Source organism: Aptenodytes patagonicus, chromosome 3 (assembly GCF_965638725.1).
Source record: "Aptenodytes patagonicus chromosome 3, bAptPat1.pri.cur, whole genome shotgun sequence".
Taxonomy (NCBI): Eukaryota; Metazoa; Chordata; class Aves; order Sphenisciformes; family Spheniscidae; genus Aptenodytes; species Aptenodytes patagonicus.
This window is the reverse complement of record NC_134951.1, coordinates 129,846,192-129,859,262: the sequence shown is the minus strand read 5'-3', so window position 1 is coordinate 129,859,262 and position 13,071 is coordinate 129,846,192.

Below are 13,071 nucleotides of genomic sequence, written 5' to 3'. Positions count from 1 at the left end.
TTCATTTTGTAAGAGTGATAAAGGAGTGGTTAGAAGCATTCATATAATACAAGAGACATGAACAACACAAATCTTGTCTTCTGTTAAGCACAGAAGGTGGTTACTTAGGGCTTTTAAAGCTTAAATTCAATTGGGGAAGCCAACATACTTAAAGCAGAGAATTACAAGATACAAGCGACAAGCAAAGAAGAGACAGCAGGGTAGCATTTCATGGAGAATGAACGCAAAGCGATATATGTACGTTGAGGTTGAACAGACTGATGTTGCAGAATTTAGAAAGAAGCATAACAAAGGTGTAGGGGAATATGTAAGGATGACTTAGAAGTGATCTAGAAGTGAAGTTCTTTCTAACAGGCACTGTCTATCTATTCACCACAAAGGACAAAACCACACAGAATTAGTGTCAAAAGTGTTTTTCTTGAACACTTTTGCTGTCAACAGTAACCAGCATACAACAAACACTTTTGCATTAGCTCCAAATGACACTGTCTCAATAATTTCTATGTAAGAGAAACTGTGACATTCTGTCCTCCTAACTTCTGTCATCAGCAATATTACACAGTCATAACTTGTATTCTGACATTGTTCTGAGATCTCAGAGAACTGCCATAACTTAAACTCTTGAGAAGCAGCCATGTAATATATGCTTCAACTTTAAAAAAGCCATTCATCCACATTACTTGTACCAAAGAATGAATTCTATAGCTAAGATTATGTATGGTTGTAAAAAAAAAAATCCAGAATAAACATGAAAAAAATTTTTTTCAGATGATGCTTTTAAAAATAATGATTAACCTTGTTATTTTTTCTATTTGAACATGCATTAGAAGAGTTAAACAGTTCACAAACAGCAGTAGGCATTGAAAATCTTCTGACTTAAACCAAAATCATTATATAGCTTTTTCCACGCTCAACAGAATGAGAAGCCTTAAGTGTACATGCTTCATGACTGTCATGGGCTAACATGTTATGGCCATACCACTGTAACAGGAAAAGGATACAAGAATTCAGATTTAGTTCAAGATACTAGGCAGCAAACAAAATTCATGTTTAACCTCATGAAAAAGCAAAAATATTATTCATTTATTCAGCAAGATTTGCACTTTCTCTTCATAAATATTTCCTCTGGTATTTTTTTCACCCAGATCCATATTCAGTTTAATGATATATAATAAGCACCCCAAAGAACATGTCACTTTAAATTTCCCCATTCACGTTTCCCCCATCTAGTTTGGGATTAGGATAAGAGACATGTTTTTCTTCCAAACTTAAGCACAACAGATGCCAGTAAACTGGGAATAAACCTGTTTTGCACTTGAACTTCAAAACTACAGCTCATGAACCACCCACCAACATTTCAGTAGGCAAAAAATACTGAAAAGGTGGTTTTCCAGTCCTGTTTAATGCAGATGCTTGACCTTTTCATACCATACACCACCACCCGTAGGACACCATGCTGACAAGATCGCTTTCTAAAATTAACCTCCACAAATACTCTCATTCAGGTCTCACCTGGGGAGATCACACTTTACTGACTATATTTCCCATTATTGTCTTCCCAAAACAAGACTGAGTGTGGCAAGTGGATGGTCCATGCTCTGAAGACCAGTGCATTTGGACTCTTTCTCATCAAGAGAAATAACAAGCTCCAGAGCCAAGGGACCTCCGCTGTGAACGCCCTACCCACAGATGTTCAGCAATCATAAATAAAGGCTAATCTCAGCTCTGGTGACAGCACATGTGGAGATAGATTTCTCTTTGCTATTTTATTGAAAATGTATCCGTCCAAAGTCCTGAGGGCATGCTGAAAATGCTAGTTAAAATTTGTATGCATTCTCCTTGGAACAATGTCTAGGACTAAAGCCCCTCCTGAAATCTTTCTCCACCCAGAAATCGGAGATCACCCAAGCAGGCTTTTCTCTCCCTGTAGCCTTGAGGTTGGGTTAACTAGGCTACCCTCATAGCAAACCCCACAGAGGGAGCCTGGAGGTCAAAATCTCTTTCTGTGGGGGAGGTTGTTGCCATCATGCTGCAATATAAGGCACATCCCCCCCAGAACAGCTCCCCCGACTGCCACCAGACCCTTTTCCTACGTTTCAGTCTCAGTAGCTGCGACTGCCACCATTTACCCCATTTCTTGCCCCATTCAGAAGGACACCCACAGTACGTGTTCTGCTTCCACAGGCTATGGCTTTGTGCTTACCTGGCAAAGTTATTCCATTTGAAAGCAAGAGGAATCAGTTGGAAATTAAAACAAAACCAAAACAACCCCAAAACAGACAATAACAACAACAAAAAAAATCAAGACCAGTGTGGATACCTGCAGCTATTTAGCATAAAAAGCTTGAGCCTGCCAAAAATTTTGAGAGTCCATCCTTAGTACCTCTTTTTTGTAAAATGGGATTTCAGAGTAGAGATTTCTTTGCTGTATTTGAAATTTAACCTCCATAAATAATGTACAAATGCAAATTTCTTAAAGAATATTACCTTGCTTCTTCAGAAAGCTCTGCTATAACCATTTCAAAGTCTCCCAAGTCATACAAAGCCTGCCAGTTTCTCCTGGGAGACATTTACTCAGAGGAGCTGCATTAAGAAAAACACTGAATTCACCAGGTGCTTTCTGCTCTTTGAAACACCCAAACAGCTTAGATGTGTATGTGTAAGTGTCTGTGGAAAGAATTGAGTAAATATATCTGCTGGACTTCAACAGTTCTAATATGCTTTGGATCATTAATCAAGCTTACAGGAGACTGGCCGTAGTTTTTGAGCCTTTTCTAGCAGCCCCTGCCACATTGAAATAAAGACGTTTAATATCTGTAATGACATTATTCCATCTTCTTATGCTGTATAAGTCTTACTGATATTTATCCCATGGTACCTATTAAAAGCAGGCATTTCTTTCAGCAGCTCCCTTTTGGCCGGTACGTCTGTGCCCCATCCTCTCCAGCACACCGGCTGTGCTGGTGCAACTTGTGGGATAGCAGCAGAAAACTCATCTACATTAAAGTTTCCCAAGTTGCGTGGGGGAATTAGTTATGATCCACTTAATCTTAAGCTGCTTATTTATTTTGGCCAGGAATGCATCTGTAGTTGATCACCCAATTCTATCCATAGCCTGCTCCCCAGCCTGCAGCTAAATAAATATCTCATTTAAAGTGCTGCCTCCCTGGTAGGAAGAAAAGCATTTAAAAAAACAAAAAAAAAAAAGCAAAGCCACAGACAGCACAAACAGTTGTAAGAAAGTAATGCATACATATATTAAGTGAATAGTAAGCATACAACCAACTTCTGTGGCAAGAGGCAACTACCATTTTGCATACACTCTTCCACTGAACAGCTTCTTATAGCTCTGCTTTCTCCTAGGCTTAAGTTTATATGCTACTTCATACTGTAAGATTAAATTGAGCTCCTTAAATAGTTTTGGCATTAAGTTATATGCACTTATTTTGTTTGTTTTATTTTTTTTTAAGTGGAACCCATTGCAAAAACCTGGCTATATGAAAGCAACTCATGGGGAATGACAAAGACAGCACTTACCTTAAAATAAAAAAAATAACCTGACTGATTTATTCTCCTCTTTTTTTGCCATTATTGCAGATAAGGACAACGCTGGTAAGAAATCATGCCTGTTACCATTCCAGTAAAGTTTCCCAGTAGCACTCCAGCCATACCACCATACCCAGGTAGGACACCTCAACCCACTGATTTCATTACAAACTATGGAGAACAATTATGGAATGTGACTGGGGCCAGCATTAAATAGCCCTATGAGCCTGTTCATATGCCACACCTGAGCAAGTGACTTTTTTTGAACTGGCAAACTTGTTTTAGCAAGATAGATAGCTCTCATCCTAACTTTCTAAAGAAGCCTTAGGAGTACACATTGAAATAGAGATTTTAAAGCAACTTTTCTCTTTTACTTGCTCTTCTCCCCCTCTCCCCCTATTCTTGTCACGTTTAGCCCTACTTTAATTCCCTACTGTATCTCTTGTGATACCTTTCAGATGCTGCTAGATTTCCTTAGCTTGCACTAACTGTAATGATTACTTGAGTAAATTTCCCTGTTTTCTCCAGAAAACTCATTTGGATGAACTTAGTAATCAAACCTCCTGTGGCAGGTGGATGTAATCTTTTATTTGAATGAGGGATTTCAGAGCAAAAGTAAGAAGATAGGCTGATTGCATTAAACAAACTACCCAGCCACACCCATCTGACTCCTGGCTTGCATTACCCTGGTGGGGCACCTGTGTCTCATCCTATTTTAGGGTAGCACCAGTCCTCCTTCCTTCCTTCCTCTCCTGGGTACCTGTGGGCTGTACAATGCTTTGTTCCCTGAGTGGGAAGGAGGTGTGATGCAGCGCTGTGTGTGCCTTGTTTGTGGAGAACAGAGGATAAATTCAAACAGAGGCTGTAGGTAACTTAATTCAAGCCTGTGATCCTCCCGAGTGTTGCTGGGCTGCTGAGTAAGTTGGATGTGTCTATGGCTAACTATCTCTCTTATGTGAGTGTTTGAATCTGTAAGAAACAGTTGCAAATCCTCTTTTCCCAAACCAGTGCTGTGATTTCTGAAGAAAGTGGGCATTTTTTTTTTTTTAATTGAGTCCCGAGGACCCTATTAAGTGTAAGCAAGGAAGAGGATTGAACCATTGTGAGAGGAGGTTTTTTTTTTCTTTTTTCTCCAGGAAAGCTATTTGGATATGGTAGTAATCAAACTGTGTGTATATATACAGCCTATACATTTGCATACAGTCTATCATACCCACAGCATAATAGACACAGTCTATCATACTTTTTTTTGAATAATAAACTTCCAAGACATATGAATTATGATTTTTATTACTGTGAAATCTGAAATTAGTGAAAGACTTCAGGAAAACAGTTGCTATTTTTTTCCAGTTGTGGCATACAACAAAGAAAAGGTAGGCTTCTCACTTGAACAACTGGAGTGCAACTCCTTCATGTTTACCTGGGCTCTCCTTTGTTCTATCTATTGTATTAAGCTGAGAATAAAATGGTCTTATGTTCAGCAACCTGTTTTTGACCAAGGTGTCCTGCTGGTGTATGGGATGTGATGTGTCTCCAACAAGACAGCTTTAAGATATGCTTTATGCAAAAAAACCCTGGACAACTGGGTCTTTTGCAGTCTTCTGGCAGGTTAGAAGTGGGCTGAGCAGGTGCATGGGTGGGAGCAGTCTTTAAAACGGAGGGTCTGTAGTGAAAACTTGTGAATTCAGATGCAGGGACTTTGTAGCTGCGTATAGGCTTTGACTAAAACATGTTAATGTGAACTCACAAGAGCAGTTCTGCAGGATGATGGGGAGTACCTGTCTGCTCTTAATAGGAATTGTTATGTAAGCTGATAGAAAACACTCTATATTATTTGGAAATAAAGACGTGGTTTGTAATTCTTCTTTCCAGAAGCTTTAATGTCCTTGGCCAGTTACTGAAGTAGAGCTGTAACGGTTTCTGGGAGTTGTGGATTTGGGTCCTTTGGGGCAGTTGGAGCCCCCTCATCAATCTGATGTGTTAAGCCCACGTTCTTCTGAAATCATTATCTGCATGTGCTGCAAGATTGTGTTAATGCATATTTCCATCCCCTGCTTAAAGGAAAATTACTCCCTGTAACAAAGTCTGTCCTCTCAAAGGAGTTACTACTGTGTTTTATGCCACTTTCTGTTGAGCTGCTTTCTCTTTCACCAGCTCCCCTGGAAACAGAAATATTTCTGGTCAGTGTTTGGGACAGGCAGTGGTACTGTATAGAGGTCCTGTTTTCTTTCGTGTTACAGTCCTCTAATGCTTAGTACTGCGGGGGGGTACCACTCCTGTGCTCTGCTGGTTGCCTGCAGCCAGTGGCTTAGTGCGGAGGAAGGTGTGCGTCACCTCTGCATGCACAGGATAAGTCTGGAGATGGATATTTTGAGTACAGCTGAGGAGGGATTAATAAGAATTGAATGGAGCTTGCTGTAGTTGAAGAGCAAAACCTAGATGTACAGAAGAGATGTAGATGTAGAAACTGCGCTTAACTTTAAAGTGATGGGTAGAATGTAAGCACTATATGTGTATTTACTTACTAAGTACATATATAGATGCATTTGGTGTAGCACTTAAGATTCTGCAAATATTTCTTTTAAGTATTCATATAGTGTCTTTTGAAGTAAATGTCCTTTTTGAAATTATAAATATGCTCTGGAGGTGGGTATTGAGCTGAGGCTGGTGCTGGGGAGCCGGGAGATGCTCATGGGGTTGAACAGAGGAAAGGAATGAGTAGATAGACCTGAAATGCTTGTTCCTCATTTGTTGTGTTGCCATAAATGAGGGCACTTGGGTTAGAAAAAGGAGGAATGTCATAAAGTAGCAGGAAATTTGTAAATGTAGTAATTTGTAAAAGCTGGGCAAGTACCACTAGGTGTAAGTGAGTGTGGGAGAGTGGTCCCCTTTAGCTGAGGCAGCAGTTGGTGAGGCTGGAGAAACAGTATTGAGGGAAAGAGTCTCTTATTAAAGAAATCCCTGCAAGCAGGAATAGAGAGCATCTACCAAAGCAGTGCAGCCGTGGCCCTGTAGGTCTCGGGCAGTGCCATTGTTCATGTTTGGAAGTCCCCTTCTCTTTTTATCCGAAATCCCGGCTGAGAGGATGCCTTGCACAGCTTGGTAAAAGGCTTTAAAAGTTACCTCTTCTGACAACAAAGTTTCTCTTTCCTTATGATGTGTTACTTAGTCATCTTTGGCCTCTAGAAAACCAGGGGGATGAGCAACTACAGTGAGAGTTGCTGTTTTTAAACAGTTCACCAGATAACAATGTGTTTCCTCCAGAGCAGCGCAAAACATCACATTTTCATCTCAGAGGTGATCCTTTGTGCTACATGTTTTTGCTGGAGTCTTTTTGGAAGACCGTTGGGGGGGGGTCTCATCATGCCCTGACCTTTCTGTAGCGAAGAAATTGAGACTACCCTGCCCATATTTGCAGCAAGCTCCCTGGACAGAGGAAGACCCTAAAGTGAGTTATTTCGTGCATCTTTCTCTATTTAATCTTCTGCCATACGATGGCACTGGTTAGCTGACCAAGGGAGATGCTTCTCCTCTCGCAGTCCAAGCTGGGTTTTGGCTGGTTTATGGTGATGTCCGCAGAGTGCAGCTTCTGCCCACACAACTCCTCCGCAGCTTGCTTGGAAACTTCAGAAGATAGACTGAATATTTGTGGAATACTAGAAAACAACAGTTTGTTTTTCATCACATATTACTTCATAGCTCTCTAATCCTTGAGATAAATCCCCAGCTTGCCTCTTCGGTGTGATCAAACGAAATATGGGCGATATTTAGCTTGCAGGGATGAATGAGTGGCACAGAAATTTTTTTTTTATTTGAAGTCAAGGGGAAAAATCTACACAAATAGTAAATTTTACAAATTTTACAAGAGACAGTGCTCTCCCCTTTGTGTGTGTGCAATGGGAGTGAAGAGTGGCTGAAGAGCCACTAAGTCCATGGTTTAAAAAGGAGGACCTAGAGGTGTGATTTTAAGCCTTTTCAGGCATTTACATGAACTCTCAGCATTCAATGCTGTATTCCTAACAAAACAGTCAGAGTTTATCAAAAATAAACACAAAAGCACTCTGCCTGTATGGGATAATTGTTAGATACCTGTTTTCAAAACTGAATTAGTGCCACTTCTAACAATACAGATGACTTTTGTGACCTGTATTTTCAGTTAGTTTAGAAAGAAATGTGAGTATCACGTGTAATGCACAAAGCTTCCAGATGTGTGTGCTCATTTACTGTCAGTTCAGTTTTTGGGTGCCCAAGTTAAAATGATTTGTACTCTGGCAACCTCTCCCCCAAAATCCTATCCGAGGGCTGAGCACTGCTTGGGGCTCTTCTCTGTACCAACCCATGAGGCCATGCAGATCTTTGGCTGTGAAGAGCCAAAGGTCTAACTTTATCATAATTCCTATCATAATCATTTAAATACCAAGGAGTACGTGATTACTTAGGCTTTCATGTTGGACATGCTTTCTTTTAACTTGCTGTTTTAATTTTAAAATGCATTTTGAAGTAAGAGAATAAAAAGACAAGACAGTGATTAATAGGGCCTCTCTAACCAAAAGCAAAGCTCTGGAAGCTTCAAAGTTGCTGGTGGTGCCATGCAGAAAGGCCCAGGTAGTCTCTGGGAGAAGAACAGGAGGATGTAATGTAAAAATAGGGGGTGAGGGGAAATACAGGAGATGATTGCTTGCCTACAGCTTGCCAATAATTAAAACATCTTAGCCATTGAATCCTTTTAATTTTTGCTGTCTATGAAACTCAAGGAAAAAGTCTTCAAAACTTTGTCAAAAGTTGGACGTTGTCAAAATCTGAACTTGCAGCAGTGCTGTGAGTGCGGTGGACGGCACACTTGAAATAAAGCAGCAGCCCTAAAGCTCACAGTCCTATGGATTGTATCCATTCCCTCTCTTTCCCCATTGGCACGATGATTTGCATTTTTCTCTTTAATTTCAAAGTAAAACTATAAATAGGAGTTGGGAACTGTGTGGATGTGGTGATTGATATGGGTTTGTTTGCTGTTCTCACCCACTCGCCTTATAAAGGAGGTCTAAGCTTAAATTAAGAGCTAATGATCGAGCAGTTTGTCAACCCATGCAGTGTCCTTCATCTGTTTCCAGCGTGTTGGCTCCATCCTCTTGCTGTGACAGATGTCACTGATTCTGGCAGGGCTGGGTCAAGCCTTTGTACAGAGCTTTCAAATTTTACCATGAACACAAATATGATAGACTCAAAATAAACTTATTTCTTCAAAACGACTCCTTGGAATCCGTAAATGTTTACGTTATTTTTTTTTGCTTAGGAGAAAAGAACAAAACCTGTTTTCTTTTGGAGGACATAATAAGAGCTACACCTTGATATAGGTCCTCCCGATCAGAGGAGATGACACATTCCTATAAAACGAAGGATGAAAAAAAGCAATAAAAAGTTTCTAAGGCTGATAAAAATATGATTTATAGTCAGGACCCAGTTATAAATCCCATCAACACTATTATAGTTATACTAGTACATTGCTGCGTTGTTGAAAGAAAGGTTAGCAAAGGAATTAGGTATGTGGTGTTTAATTCATACGGTTACTTACACAAGTTGCAACTAGCTTGAAAAATGCCGACATTGTTAGTAAAAGTAGTAAGAGAATAGTGATACATGTTAATAGTCATAAGGGTATCTGCCATCTAAAACTAAGTATAGTCAACAGTGTTTTGGGATCTGAAATGTGTAGAACACCACATAAAATTTTTTAATAGGGTAACAGTAGCTGCAGGAGTCAAAGTAGTAGAGGGAGGGGGAATACTTCAGCTCATGGTGGCAGGCATTTGCTCTGTAGCTGGTAACAGTTCAGTGATTCAACTTCAACCTCTGATTTATCTCATTTAACTTCGTACTGCGTGTTTGGCCTTGAGCTTTTTTCAGGCGTTGCCCTGTCCTAAGAACATCCCAAACCCCCAAATTTAACCTTTAAGTTATTCGTAACTCTTTGTATAGTGGGTATAAAGAGCATCTGAAGGAAAACCAGGAGTTTCTCTGTGGTACGCTCTGATTTTTTTAACTCCGTGTCACTGGACTGATCTTTAGCAACAACTCAGCATATTATTCCCAGGACGGGTGATACTCTATCCCTCTGCCTTTGGCTTCAGAGGTTACACCCCCGTTCTGAAAAAAACACCTAATGTTAAATGATTTTTAATTGTTACTGCTGTTTTCATGATACTAAAATGATTGTGGGTGTACAGGCATGTATAAACACACAAACTCAGGGTAGCGATATCCAGTGTATCACGTTAGCTATGTGCTCTTGTTTACTTAATCTCCTCTCAGTGATTTTTTTTTTTCCCCCTTTAGGATTACGCCTATTTTTTCCAATTCCAAACAGTTGTCGGGTAGTTTCTACTTGCAGAATCCTCAAACAGATGTAATTCTGTCCCTGCCACGATTGACAAACAAGCTGTCACCTGGAAATCTCTTATATTTTCTTCCTGAACCTGCTTTGGTCTAATACTTTTACTTTTGAGAGGAGTAGTTGTAAAAGTATGCTATTAAAAACTTTATCCTGCTTTATCAAAAGCTCATGCCATGTAGACCCATCTGCTGCTTGTGTAGTTTATAGCCTGGCTGTTACCATAACCCACTCGCATCACCCGTGCAATGCATGTGAGCTTCCCTGCAGGAGCGACACTGGGAGCTTTGGGTTTTGTGGCCAAGTGTGCAAAAGGAAATGTAAAAAATCCAGGTTACCTCTGTAATCTTGCCTTTGTGGGTATGTGTTGTGTTATAGGCTTTAATTGCACAGCTGCAAAATGTTTCTCAAATGCACTATAATCAGCATTTTCTAAAACCTTAGTTGCATGAGTTTTATCTCTTTTGAGCTGTTTTACTTTCTGCAGGCCATGCTGAGGCTATGATGCCTGCCTGGCAGTAGTGCATGGTCAGCTGTACTTGCACAGCAATTCCTACATATAAGTGGTACAGTGCAAGATGCTCATGGGCACCAGCAAATACTCTAAGGAGGCTGTGCAGATAAAATGATGCAAAGAAAATCCTCTCCTCTCTCTGCTTTGTGCTCTGAAAAGGAGTTTGACTTGCCATGCCACACAATTTTGAGGCTAAGGCTGATTTTTTTTTGACCCTGGGAAGGATTTAAAGCCTCCTTGAGGTTGTGAGCCTCTCGCCCTAAGCGGCTGAGCTGGAATAAAACTGAATTTCTTGGCCGACTCTGCAAGGTTTGGGGATTGTTGGCCTCTGCAGCGGGATCCCTGGCCAGGGCTGGCCCTGAACACCAGTGGCTCCTGTGCCTTGCTTACATGCAGGAGGGAATATGCTTTTGAGGATTGCAATAAAATACTGCTAAGGGTGCATTTGTGACAATTTGGGGTCTCTGTTCAGCACCTGCCTTTTACTGAGCGGGTGTTAGTTAATGCTTCCTGGAGGGGATTTCTCTTCTGTGACCAGGCAACTGGTGATGGCACCTCCTAGCCTGACCCTTGTAGCTTGGCAGGACACATGCTGCGATCCTGAAATGCCTGAGGGGGGCTGGGGGCTGGTGGGAGTCCGCCTGTGTGTCCCCTGACTTGTGTTGCTGATGGTGGAAGGATGGGATGGGACACACTGTGTGCCTGGTTGTGCTGGTTTTGGCTGGGATAGAGTTTGGTCTCAATGCTGAGTAAATGTCAGAGCAAAGGCTTGCACAGATTTATTCTTGCTCAGGGAAATGTGCAAACCTTAGTTACAAAATTAGAGGCGCAAATGTTTGTGAGAGAAGGAAAAAGAAGTATTAGTGCACGCACTTGCACCGTAACTGTGCCTCTGAATTGAGTTAATTATGGATACACTTCCTCAGCCCTCCTGTTCCCCACAGATTTTCCTGTACTAAAAGAAAATGTGCATCTTGTTCCTGTTGTCTGACTTAGGTGGAGTGAAACCTGCCCTAAATAATACTGTGGAGGAAAGTTTCAGTTGTGATTTGTTGTGATGAGCTTTGCCATATAACATCATTAAACTCAATTATCACAATTAAGTTTGCTTTAGATTATTTTTGTGCTTTTATTGGATATTTTATTCAGTTGACTTAAGTGGAGTTCCCAAATATGGAGTTTTAATGTTCCTGTTTTCGTCAACCTTCTAAAAAAACTTCATGCGGTGTCTTGATTTCTGAGAGCTTCACAAATGCAAGAACAACATTCTTTTTTTATTTCATGATAAAGATGCTGGAGATGTTAGTGAGTAAACTAATGATCTGTATAATTATAGTATGGGTTGACAGGCAAATGTTTTGCAAACTATTCCTCACCAGTTGCTGTACAGCCATTGCTTTCTGCCTTGCTGGTCCAGAGACCCAAGCATAGACTCTTTTCATGGAGGAATTGATTACAGTTGCAAAATTTTCTTGCAGAATTTTTTTCCTTGTAAATATATTCTTTTCACCAATCCAGTGCTGATTCAGTTATAAATGTTTTTGCATTTAGAGGAAACTTTTTCCATGTTAAGGGTAGACAACAGCCTTTCTCACGGATCCCAGACCTGGTCTGATACAAACTGATTGTATAGGCAAAAATCTGTGTATAACTGTTGCCATCTTCATGATTTCTGGTCTCCAACCTTTGTTGTCTCTGGATCATGGCAAACAGATGGTGTTCAAGTTTTATTTGAATATCTGACTACGTTGGAAATGAGGCAAAATGAATTCATTCTCAACAATAAGAATAATGCCAAACCCTCAGGAAGTTTTTTTCCTCCTCTGCTTTTCCATAGTCTTGTTTATAACTTTGTTACACAATTGTGTTTCATCTGAATGGTTTAACCAATGGCTTTGGAGATGCACCTGCAAAATTTTTTGGTGTTTCGTGAGCTGAATCACGATGACCACGGTTACTGTGCACGTGTCCCTTTAGATCTGTCCGTCTTGTTGGTGCATACAGAAATCTACAGAAATTGGATTTAATGCAGAAAAACACATCTTCATAAATAGAGTTACTGTTCAGGCTAGGTAAATGCAGCATTTTAATTGTATTTATAATTTGAGCCCAACCAGTTGTGTATTAGTAACTGTTTTTCTCACAGCAGTAACCAGCAACAACTGCAGGCATTGAGCTTTATATTTAATCTAATTTTTGGAAAAATTGTTTAGCAATTAACGCTAATAGCTGGCTGATACTTGCATAGCATCCAAGTTCAACTGTACATTTGCCTTTCACAGAGCAGACTTGCAAACAAGATCTGGCACCCAAACAGGCCTGTGCTAGACTGAAATTATTCATGTGTAGTCGGATAAGTAAACAAATAAGGAATTTGGAGACTTCTTAGATTATTGAATTTTTTTTCATTTGGTATCTGCCTTTTTAACTTGGAGCTGCCCAGGATGGTCTCAAAACTAAGCTTTTAGGCTTAAAAGCTCATTTATTTGTTCCTAGGATATGTTATTGGTACTTGTAATAAACTAACGGGATTTAATGAACCCAGAACAGTCTCAAAAGGGGGAAACTATTCTTCAGTATGATTGACATATCTAAGCAAACAGGCCCTATACACTCTGCTATCAGG